This window comes from Mycetomoellerius zeteki, unplaced genomic scaffold (genome assembly GCF_001594055.1).
Source record: "Mycetomoellerius zeteki isolate Tzet28-1 unplaced genomic scaffold, Tzet1.0 scaffold94, whole genome shotgun sequence".
NCBI classification, from domain to species: Eukaryota; Metazoa; Arthropoda; class Insecta; order Hymenoptera; family Formicidae; genus Mycetomoellerius; species Mycetomoellerius zeteki.
The window spans coordinates 891,955-904,090 of record NW_017257979.1 but is presented as its reverse complement, the minus strand read 5'-3'; the positions used below and the strand labels follow the sequence as shown (position 1 = coordinate 904,090).

Genomic DNA, 12,136 nt, shown 5'->3' with positions numbered 1-12,136 from the left:
CTTCTCGACCGGGCGTTGTTACACAACGATTTTTGTTGTTTTCACCATCACCCTACCAATTCTATTACGCGGTACGGAATGACCAGATTATGGCTTAATATCTCATAAGACTACCGTTATATACCGCGAATAGGTTGTATGCGCTGTGTTACATTCAATCAAGTGAGCTCCGAATTTGTCATTGACAAACAACAAAGCTTCCACGTACATACGCCGACTACGATCGTTAATTACGATCGTATGCATACAGACTTCGAGTCACTGTCGCATCGATGAGCTATAATGGGATTCAGGTAATTCGATTATGTAATGAAGATGTCATGAAGTCAATCATAGAATGAAAAATATAGGATATTCGCCAAAGTTTTAGACAAAATTTCTATTGGCATATTTTATTGACTGCATTCATGAAAAATAAAAAATATACATCGAAAAAGTAGAACAAAGCAGAATTTCCGATTATTATTAAATCGGATTTCAACAAAAAATTGTTAACACTATTCATACAATTAAATATAGTGGGTTACCGTAACCAGAATATATGCAACCAAATTTATCTGGTTATTTTAATCAAAACAAATAGTCTGGTTATTATATATATGTATTTCAGGTTAATTCAACCAATTTTTTTGGTGTATATATGCCAGTCAGACAGTAAATTTGTTCGTCTGCCGAAAATGTGCTACGTTCTCTCTCTGTCACGCAGCGCTTTCGGCGGAACAAATAAGCGGCGCGGAACATCATTACGTCAGGGCCAAATCAGAGCAGCGCAAAGCTGGCGAAACGACGTATCGTTATTCCTTCCCTAATGCGCGCATTGTACGCCGCGTAACGCAGTTACGTATATTATGCAGCGGTATGCAAACGGTACCAAGCCGTCCTCTCTATCTCCGTTATCTCCTCTCATCTCCTTCGTATTTCGTTCCTTGTCACTACATCTCGTGGAAGTCGAGTCTCTCTTAATCATGCAGCGGTGCGTATACATCCGTGGAAATTTACGTATTACGAGCTGTTGTGCCGCAATCGCGGTATAACGGCAAATCCGCAGAAAGGACAAGGAAAGGGATCGAAGAAAAGAGAAAAAAAATATACTATTAATGCTAAAAATAGTACGTTTTCTTTAATATAGAGATTCTGCTAGATGTTATTTTCTTATATATATATATATTTAAGATTTTTTAAAAATAAATATCCCTAAAATTTAACTTTAAATTACAATTAAACTAACATTCGTTTATAATTAAAAAAAAATACGCGCTAAAAAATACGCTGTGTTTATCTTAGCATGAAAAGTCTGCTAGATATTTTGTTTGATAATTTAAGATCTTTTTAAATGAATATTATTACAATTTAGTTTTAAATTACAATTAAAATAACGTTCGTTTTATATTTAATATAAAATTTATTTCTAGTCTTGTTAATAAAAATATAATTAACGTATTTAATTTTCTGCATTCTGACGTAAAAAAATTTACCTACTGTAAAATGGATATTAGATTTTAGATGGAAAAAAATAATGACAAAATTATGACGTATGTCATAAATTAATAAAAATTATGTACCAATTTTGTAAGAGTACCTCAAGACGTAATGTATAATGCATAATTCTGTTGATCTCGCAAGCTTCTAGATATAATGTATAATGTATTACGTAATCCTAATTTTTGGGTCATGAAACTTTACATGCGGAGCAGAGTGCAAAGTTGCTAAAACAAAACTCGATGAAATATTTATTAAAAAGTTTAACATCCGGATTTTTTTCCAAACTTATAAAACATATGCTGCAGTAGCGAGGAAGTGAGCAGAAGTGAGAGGGAGTTTTCGAACACGTTGCGACGGTTGCCTACACATCGTTCGCTCGAATAAAAAATCTTTCACTGTTAGAACCCGGTGCTTACATTCCCTTTGTCGAATCGACGTCGGCGATGTCGCATCGTCCGAGACAGCGGAAGCCATTATACGCGTTTTCCAGCTCACTCGTAATCGCGTTACAAGGTTCCTCGGGAGCAGTAACGTTAACGCGATCGATCGCGCCAAGTGAATCGCGTCGTTCTCGAAGGGATCTCGAATTATTCGTCGTCTATGTTGAAAGTGGGGCGCGGGCAAAGTCGAGAATCGTTAGGAGAAATGAAAATAAATTGCCTGGCTGGGTGGGTTCTAAGTAGGCCGTTGGCGATTTGAGTACGATCGGAGAAATGGTGCACGATAAAAATGCACGGTGTTTGTTACGTCGTAGATGAAATCGACTTTACTCTCTCATTAGGTTAATATATGTAAATTCTTTTTACAGCGTCTGTTTCCCTATTTAAATAACAAAAAAAGAAGAACTGCCTTTCAGTCAAAATAATTAGTCTTCTTATGATAACGTGAATTTTCAAAATATCTAGAAAGGTAGGACTGAATCTGACCCGATGCTGTTTTGTTCAATTTTTGTTTAATCAATGTATAAAATGGATAAAAAAAAGCAAATAATATATATAGAGCAGAGACATTTGAGTTTAATTTTGCAAGTTATGTAATTGAATGATTTATTATTAAATATTATATTATTTAATCAAACAGCGCATTTCTTACGGCACTGACTCCTATAACTCCTTTTTCGAGTACTTTATTTTAAATAATATACAGGGTGTTTCCAAATTAAATGGCAAAACTTCGGGAGCGTGTAGAGGAGTAAAAAACTAAGAAAAAAAGTCCTATAGACATATGCTCGTTTTTGCTCCGTTTCAGAGAAATCGAAAAAAAATGTTTACATTTCTTGCCATATCTAGCACCGACATATTTGATTACATTTTCCACTTTCTGTTATGAATTTGTCAGTCGCTCTTTGAAAGCCTTTAACAGTAGATGAATTTTGTCTTTTGCAATATGCCGCGTACGTATTCTAATAGTGAATATGCTGATATGGTTTTTGTATACGGTTTCTGCAACGGTAATGCTTTAAAGGCGGTGCGAGAATATGCACGACGATTTCCAAACAGAAGAGTGCCAAACCGAAGAGTGTTTATGTTGACATTTAATAGATTGCGAGAGACTGGAACATTTTCAATTCGACAAGAAAACAACCGATTTCAAGCAGCGTTACGAAGAGATTTGCAGGCAGGGAATCGTATTTTACAACATTTTGACAATCATCCTGAGACCAGCGTTCGGAATGCGTCGGCTGTATTGGGAGTGTCACCACAAACAATTTGGCGAACTGTAAAAGGAGATAATCGCTATCCCTACCACATTCAAAAAGTGCAAAATTTATTACCTCAAGATCATTGGAACAGATTGAACTTTTGTAACTGGTTTTATTGTAAGTTATTTATTAAGAAAAATAACATTATTGAGCAAATATTGATTTTATCGAAATATGTATATGACAGCGCATAAGAGGATATGCTCATTCTAGGTATAAAGCTATGGACGCTCTTTACAATACACACACACGCGCGCGCGCGTATATCATGAAACGTCTTCCTTTATTAAATAGCGCATGAACGTTGTAAAATATACGAATCTAACCCACCTTACTATATATATATATAGAAGGATTAATATAAATATAATAGGATATTCCACAGAAAGATAGCCTTTCCGATATTTCCGCGAAAACAATCTGCAATATATAAGGAAAGTCTTAATGTCGCACGTATAACGTAAACCGGCGACAATAAATTTCGTGATTACGAAATTGCTGTCTCGTTTGTTCGCAAGGATAGAAAACAGAAAAAGACTCGAGATATTTGATATCCTTTTTCTCGCCGTAATCTCGTCGAATTTCAAAGTCGAGGACAGTTAGTGAAACTAGGAAAAGAATCTCGGCTACTTTTTGAACTTCTTACACGCAACTCAGGGAGACGGATGTCGCGAATAGCTTTCCGAGAAAAGTTAAAATGCAAGAGCAAGCCATCGATATCGAAGATATTGAATATCCGTAGATTATGCTTTGTTTAAAAGACATGAGCTACAAGCTTCTTTATTTCATGGATGAGTTCGTATTGGACTGGCTTGTATAATGCAATTTTTGAAATCTTATTCCGTCTCTACTGCAGAAACTGAACATCGAGAAACATAAAACAAATATGTATGTCCGGAGAAATATGTCAATTTTCTTGCTGTACATATACACAGATAGAAAATTGATTTATAACAAATTATTGAATAAAGATTTATCTTTATATTTTTTGCACGCACATTATAGCACTCTCTTTAACTTTAAGAATTCTTCTTTAAAATGATAAAAAGGAACAATAATAAAATTATAATATATGCATAATTATAATTTTATTATACATATATTATTTATTATATATTATAATTTTATTATATATTATAATTTTATTCATGGCATGCTATGAATTAATAAAAAATCTCTTCTTTTTTTATAGAGAACGAAATCGACAATTTTTCTTTAACGTCAAGAAAAATAATAATTTATCGCAACTTTCCAATTTTCATTATTTACATTACGACTAAAAAAATATTACGCTGATATTTATTTGGATATTAATTGAAAAATATCATTTTTTTCATGTGTATTTTTCTATACTTGCCTTACGAAAAGTTCTTTATTTCCAATCTGTAACCATCGTGCATATTTGTAATATTAATATATTTTTGCTGGAAAAAATTAATTTCCAGTTAAAAAAAAAATCTACCTTTACTTCTATCTATGCAAAGAAGAAAAATTTTATTTATCGTACTATATTTAAGCAAAGCGCATGTGCACGTTTTTAAGTTATATTTATTATTTAAAAAAATCATTTTATGATACTTTTTAAATGATAAAATAGTGAATAAAAGCTCGTAAGAGTATCGAAATAATGAAGCTTATCAGAAAGCTCGAGTGCATTGAAAGTAATAAGCTATTTTCTATCGTGAACTTTTCAATAATAAGAAAATCTTTGATGCTGGCTGCCTTTTCTGTGTTTAAATATTCATTCATGCTCGGTGAAGTCCCTCCGGGAGAAGGGAGCTCTCAGTAATTTAACGAATCGATTTAATTCCCATCTCCGAAAGATAAATAATCTCGCGAGATTATTGTTCGCTCGATGAAACTGTCAAATATTAAACCCAATCCTCATATAATACGAGATTCCCTCGTAAAGCTCCGGACTGCATGTTCTATCGAGATCTCACGGGACAAATAAAAACTCGCGTGCGCTAAATAATATAGTAATACACTCAGATATCAATTTTATAGTTGACACTCGTGTCATGATCTTCTTCACGTTTATTTCCGTCCACGAGGAATTATTGATACAAAGGTTATCGTGGACAAAGCCGTTTCTGTAGTCGATTGGCGTAAGTCTCTTTTGCAGCTGAGCAGCCGTTCATGATCTATCACCTAATGGGAGACCCGAAATCACAGGTTTGCCTCTCCTTTTTGTCGTTCTTTTTCCTTTGGCTTATAAAGCGCGATCACGAAAGAAGAGGTGTACTGCGGATGAGAAAATCGAATATCGATACGAAATTCTCCATTCAAGCCTACGCTAGTAAGAAATGTGCGATTTTATATATTGGCCTGAAATATAGAGTTGGATTAAGATTCCGCGATTATCACGAAACGATCTTATCGAAGAATATCGTATAAATACAATTAGGAAGAAATTATTCCATTGAGTTATCAATTATATGTCGTTGTCGTATAAATATTTCACTTTCTCTTATACACGCGACGTTGAAATGCGATTGAAATCCTAAATCATCTACACATTTCTTTATCGTACCGATATTGACGTACTTTTTCTAACTGCAAACGTATAAATCACGATAGAAATTATGAAATAAAATGCTCGATGAAAAATTAATAAAATAATTGATCACGTTTTATATTAATAACGTTAGTTCATTATTAATTGAAATTAATATAAAATTACATAGAAATTTTATATATATATATATTTTTTATAATAATGAGTTTAAAAACAGTGAAAAAATTCATAGCATATTTAACGTATTATTAGATTATACTTCTCGTTAATTAATAGAAAATAATTTATAGAAAATATTAATAAATTAATAATTTATAGAAATAATTTATAGAAGTACAATTCAATAATAATTAAATGCAAGTCTATATCATTCAATTTAATTCATTATTAAACTGAATTTAATTTTCTTATATTTGTATATCAATAATACATTGATTTTATATAACACCACGATTTTAATGCAAAAGATGTATCGAGTGTAACGAGGTTTTTCGTTTTTCGCGAAAGTTATTCCTATATTATCATTCTGCAAAATATGCCCACTGATGGTCGATGCAGTAGAATGACTTTGGAATTCAATTTGCGAGCCGGCGGCAATGGCGGCATTTTAAAATGGCACTTCAAAGTGGACACGTAATATCCGTTGGATCGATTAACAGTATATATACGACATTTTGTATATGTACATATACATATATATAACATAAATATATAATATATAATATATATGTGTATATAAAAGAGAATTGGATATATCACGTAACATCACTCATTTTAAACAAGCTGGTTCAAGACTATCGTGACTGCCTTTTGCGTTCCCGTAATCATCGAACCACTGACTGGCGTAACACGATAGCTTATCGATCAAAATAATATCTACGGATGTTGCATAGGCGATAGTATATGGAACACAAGTGTATATATCGCATTCGATCAGTTCAACGGTAATTCGATAATATTTCATATCCTTTCTTTTCTATTTTATGGATGGAAGAAAATGGAACATTTTATTCACCTACTTGTGGTCAGGTACGATATCAAACGTTTTTCTCTATACTTAATGCACGATAGTGAAAATCTCAAAATCTCTTTTTAAGTCTTAAAGTCTTTTACTATAACGAAAAATTCGACTTGACATATAGTAGGTTAAAGAATAATCTCAACCATATTGACCTGGTTTCGCGTTAAAAATAAGAAGGTCCACTGGAATATGCGAAACTTTAGAAAGTAACGGATACGCGAGGAAAATTTCTGGATCATTCATAAATCACTTAGCTATCAGACCGCTCCATTTTGTCACCGATGCGATCGGGCCTCCGTTCACTCTAGATTGAGATGAATCTCAAGGCGGCGCAAATTAAATTCGTGCTTCATTATTCATCGTAGACGGCGGTGCGGCTCCATTAAAAACGTATTAGTGCCGTTCCGCGTACGCGAGCGCCAGTGGAGGAGATCTCGTCGGACAGATCTCTATAGAGAGCGACAAATTCATTAGCGCGTAATCGTCGATCCTTCTTTTTAATTCGCTGAAAGTAGAGCGTTTGCCATTTCATTCGTGTCGGTTTTCTCCGCGGCGAAATAAGTGATCATTTGTGGCCGATACACGAGAATATATTGCACGTTATACGTGCGTTCGATTAAACAAATGAACAGAAAGGTTTTTCTACTTCAATTAGCGTGAACTGCGCGAATCGATGAACCGATAATATATGCAGAAAAAAAATAAAAAATAAAATCACATACAGATTTACAATCTGCAAGATTGAGGTGAATCGTTCTGCCGATTTCGTGTCATGCCGTTTCTTTAACCCTAGTCGTTACATCGCGCAGTTTTTCCGCGAGAAATACGGATGCAATCTCTTGCAATCAAGAAGCGCAATTAAGGTACTGTCCTCAATCATTTGATTTGCAAGGAGCGATAAAATAAAACAAAAAATATGCGCGCGTCGTCACATTTTACAGCGTTAAATTAAGATCGAAGCGGACACACACAATTAAGAGATCCATAATATTTGACAAATTAACGCGTCAGTTTTAACGCACCTCCGTGATTTTTCATTTCAACGCGTATACCAGAGTCATTTATCAGATCGTAATTGGACAAAAATCGATAAGAGGTAAAGTGAGAAATATGAAACTCGTGCTCGTATTTTTTTGATAATATAGGTGTATACATACACAAGAAAAACAAAAAACCGAACAAAAAAAAAATAAAATTGATCAATTAAGGTATGTATCATTTCCTTTGCGATCAAAAAGCGCCTTTTTATCAAACAGATGTTATTAATAAAGAAACACGAGTGTAGCTTTCAGTCTTAATACTACAGATGTTAGTAATAATTCTAACGGAAGAGGATAAGACATGTACATCATATGTGCAAATGCGACTGCGAGTTTACAGAGAGTCGAGGCTGATTCTATAGGCGTTTGCGCTATTTCAACAGCCGCTAACCGCTATTTCATTAGTGCGCATTCGGTGATATATGCGTGCGTTTGTGAGTCTGAGGGGAACGTATTAATTAAGGCACACGGAGAACTTAAACGCACCCGAGGCCCAATCAGTCGAAATTATGCATTCCATTAATAAGGAGTTGAAATTTCAGTGATTCGTTCATTACGAGTACGAGAAACAGACGATATGTATATTAAGCTTGCCTTTGTTAAGATTAGACCTTTGACGCGAACGATTGCGCATTAAATGAAAGTGTAGATACTTTATATGAGAGATACAATATGTAATATATAATACTTAATAGGATTCGTCTTGCACTGGTCTTCAACTCGTGGCAATGTTGAATTTAGAAGACATTACGTAACAGGAAATATTATACTGTTATAATTATTAACGAGTAGTCGATATTATTGCTTAAATTATTCCTGCAATTTGTGTTAATCTGTGTCCTTAATCCGAAAGTAATATAACAAATTATGAAAATCGACGGAAAATTAAACTAAGCAGAAAGCCGATTAATTACAGTCACGTAAGGATTAATAATTCACGTGTAAGAATTAATAATGTCCATAATATTTAAAATTTGTTATTGATAATTAATAATATTAATTGATCGCGCGCGCACGCGCATTACAATGTAATATATATACTTAAGAAACTAAAAAATATTGTGAGCAATAAAAATTCATATTACCTCGCTATTGTAAAAATTAATATTGTAACATGAATTTGATATTTTTATTTCAATTCTCGATTTAAATTAATCTCGAGATTGCTTATTATACGATTATTGGGATATTTTGTATATTCACTTATATCAGATTAAAATTAATTTATCAAAATTTGTAGCATCTTTTATTCTCAATATATAATTAAAAATAATTAAAAATCTTTTATTCTGTTGCCTATTATTCTGCAAGTATTTTATTATTATTATTATTATTTCTATCTCTACCTCTACTTCCTACGTTACATAATTCGGATTTCTTGTCATGATTTATCCGCGTCTCATCCTCCGCATGTGCCAAGGAGAATACTATCACCGGTGCTTTATGCAAACCACGACCACCGGATCCTCAGCATAATGTGCCTTGTAAGCTTGTCTACGGTTGTCTTGCCTCTTATAGAAAACGGTGGTTAGACGTTGTATTTGTTCTCCTCTGTAGGATAGGCATTTCTTGCACTTCCGACGTTACAGTCTCAAAGACACCGTCGTGTTTCTCGAACTGTCGTGCTTTCCGACGAATGATCGTTGCTGAGTGATCGCGAGTGAATAGCTGTAAGCGCGATGTCTTATTATGTCGAGTTGATTGTGCTCAGCGTGCGAAGTTAGTACGAATTGTCCGCGAAGCGAACAGAAACAGTTGCTTCACCGTCGATGAGAGATCTTCCATTCAATATATTAATTTATAGCTTCTTTAAAAAGAATTATTTAGGAGAATGGAATAAAATTTTTTAAATCTATGTACCGTGAATGTTCTAACTATGAGAGTGGATGTTCATCTAGTTAACGACTTCATTATCGAGATTCACTTTTTTTAATTATCGAGGAATTTTCCCCATTATCTATAAGCGCAGCACTGCATTATCCAGCCGGTACTGGAAAAATAGATGCATTGTTTTAACCCGTGCCAAGACCTGCGATATTCGAATACAGCTCTGTCGAATCGGAGGGCCATTCGTCTGAAGATTTACCGCGACGAGAATCGGACGGACGAGTGAGGAACCGCAGAGTGGTACGACGGGGTGAAGGGACGTGATGATTCCACTCCGTGGGTTAAGGACACTGAAATGGAGGACCAAGACAGTGGACCCGCGACAATGGGACCGTCAAGCAATTGTGCAGCCATACCTCTTCGTAGGAGTTTGCGAGATCGATAGAGAACAGGTCGCCTTTCATCGAAAGGAGGTCCATCGTTGAATATCGCATCGCCCATCGCGCCATTATACAGAACCGAATAGTCCGAGGCAGCTTCGTGATCTCCGTGTGCACCGCGAGTTCCAGTTTGACGTACTTGAAATTAACGTCGTGTCGCTCGTATGTAAAATGCAAAGCAGAATGTGTCGGAAAGTTCCCGCGTGTTCTACTAGACGACGTTATTCTCTTAAATGCATACCGTACAGTGAGTTGCAAATTTATGCAAGGAGATCTACATTCTTTGGTGATTCACGATTTTCCATTTCGCCAGTCATCAACACTTAGTTAGCGAGAAAGAAGGAGAAGGGGATCGGAACCGTCGCAAATGCAATTATCATACTTTTACTCGAAAAAAATCTGTTAATAAATATCTGTTATAGTGTCCTCAAAAGAAACATTTACAAATAACTTTTTTTTTATTAGATAATTAATTTTTCGAGATTTTCTTTTTTGCTATAGTATTTTAAATCGCGAATTTTAGGATACCCTGTATAATATATTAAATCTATTTTTGTATGCAATTTTTATTTTTTAAAGATCGATACCGTCTGGCAAGTAGTTTCCTATTGAGAGTGCAAAGATTGCGTACTCCTTGCTTATTATACTTGGCACTTTTCGAGTCAAGCGCACCTTATTATCGCTTTTAGAGAAAGCCGGAGATTTTCGCTCTTCCTCTCCTTTCTCTGCAAACGGACCTACCTCTCGAGAATTACTTAGAATCGAATCGTTGCATTTATCTCTGCTTTGTGAGATAATTCCCTCTTCGAGGCTTCCTTGTATCGTTTTGCTCTTTATCCTGCGATCTTTGTTCTCCTACTGAATGAATATTCAGCTGAATGTTGCAAGTTGTCAGCATCTAACAGTCATTGTAATGATATGGCTTGTTGACAAAATTGAAAGGCTTTATATATACGATATAATAAACGATGTATTCTTATCGAAGTTTTGTTCCGCCAAGAATGTTGAAATTTTTTACAAAGATGCTATTATTATTTGTCATTTATGTAAATATCGAGTAGTATGAAATAAAAATTTATAATATCTTAAGCATTAGTTACAAAATTTTATAAAAACGTGAAAATATATAATGAGATTTTGTTTTTAATAAATTTCAGTGCGCATGTATATATTTTAGAAGAATTATATTCAGGAAATATTTGATATTAATCTTAATCCTTAAACGCTTTTTCCGTGTGACTTTCTTTTTCCAAGTTTTTCTATCAAGTGCTTTTTCTATTGCCTATAACGTTTTTCATTAATAAAGATATATATATATATATTTGCTTAGTACTATTACGTTTCTTAAAGTTTGACGTTCTATTAAAAAATGTTTACAATATATTTATTTTTATAAAAGTTGTAATCAATCTAATTAGGTTGGATATGTCAATACTCAGCATCTTATGTCCGTAGTGTGGCGTGTAGAGTTAAAATTCACTTTGACGTAATTTTTTATCTAGTAAATTTGCATGATATAGTGGCGAATATCATCGATGTATTTCTCGCGAACGCAAAGGAAAATGCAAAATGATACCGTAACTCTATTAATGCCGCATTCCAAGTCATCCTATGACTCTCTTTCAAGCGGAAACGCAGCGAAGAGGTGCCTTGCAGAAGCGCCTTGCAGAGGTAGATCGAAGTGAAAAGGAGATAAGCAAGTTAAGACGAAGAAGAACACCTATCCAGGAATGGTGGAAAAAAAGAAAGATAGGAGAGTACCTCTTCTCCGTAGACGTCGGTTCCTTTATACCATCCAACTACTCCTCCTCCATCGGGTCGTCCCGCTTGCACTCGCTCCATTGTCTTCAGAGCACCGCAAAAGGGTTCCCAAACACGCCCCATCCCGGCCGACGTCTACTCCGTCTACTCTTCCAACATCTCCCCGCCGCTTTCCTCCAGGGCCCAAGATGAAAATAGGTTGATGCTTGAGAGAGATCCGAGGAGGTCGCGCGCGGGTTGGAGGAGGTCGTGGGTCGTCGAAAAGTCGCGAGCTTTCAGCGACGTGTATTGTGTGTGTGTGTGTGTGTGTGTGTGTGTGTGTGTGTGTGTGTGTGTGTGTGTGTG

The 12,136-nt window shown here is 34.9% G+C and overlaps 1 protein-coding gene across 1 annotated transcript in view; it reads left to right on the top strand.

Moving 5' to 3' along the window:
- Positions 1-12,136, top strand: part of LOC108730586 (neurexin-2-like) — an 82,367-nt gene that overhangs the window by 15,494 nt on the left and 54,737 nt on the right. The gene's annotated exons all lie outside the window — the stretch shown is intronic.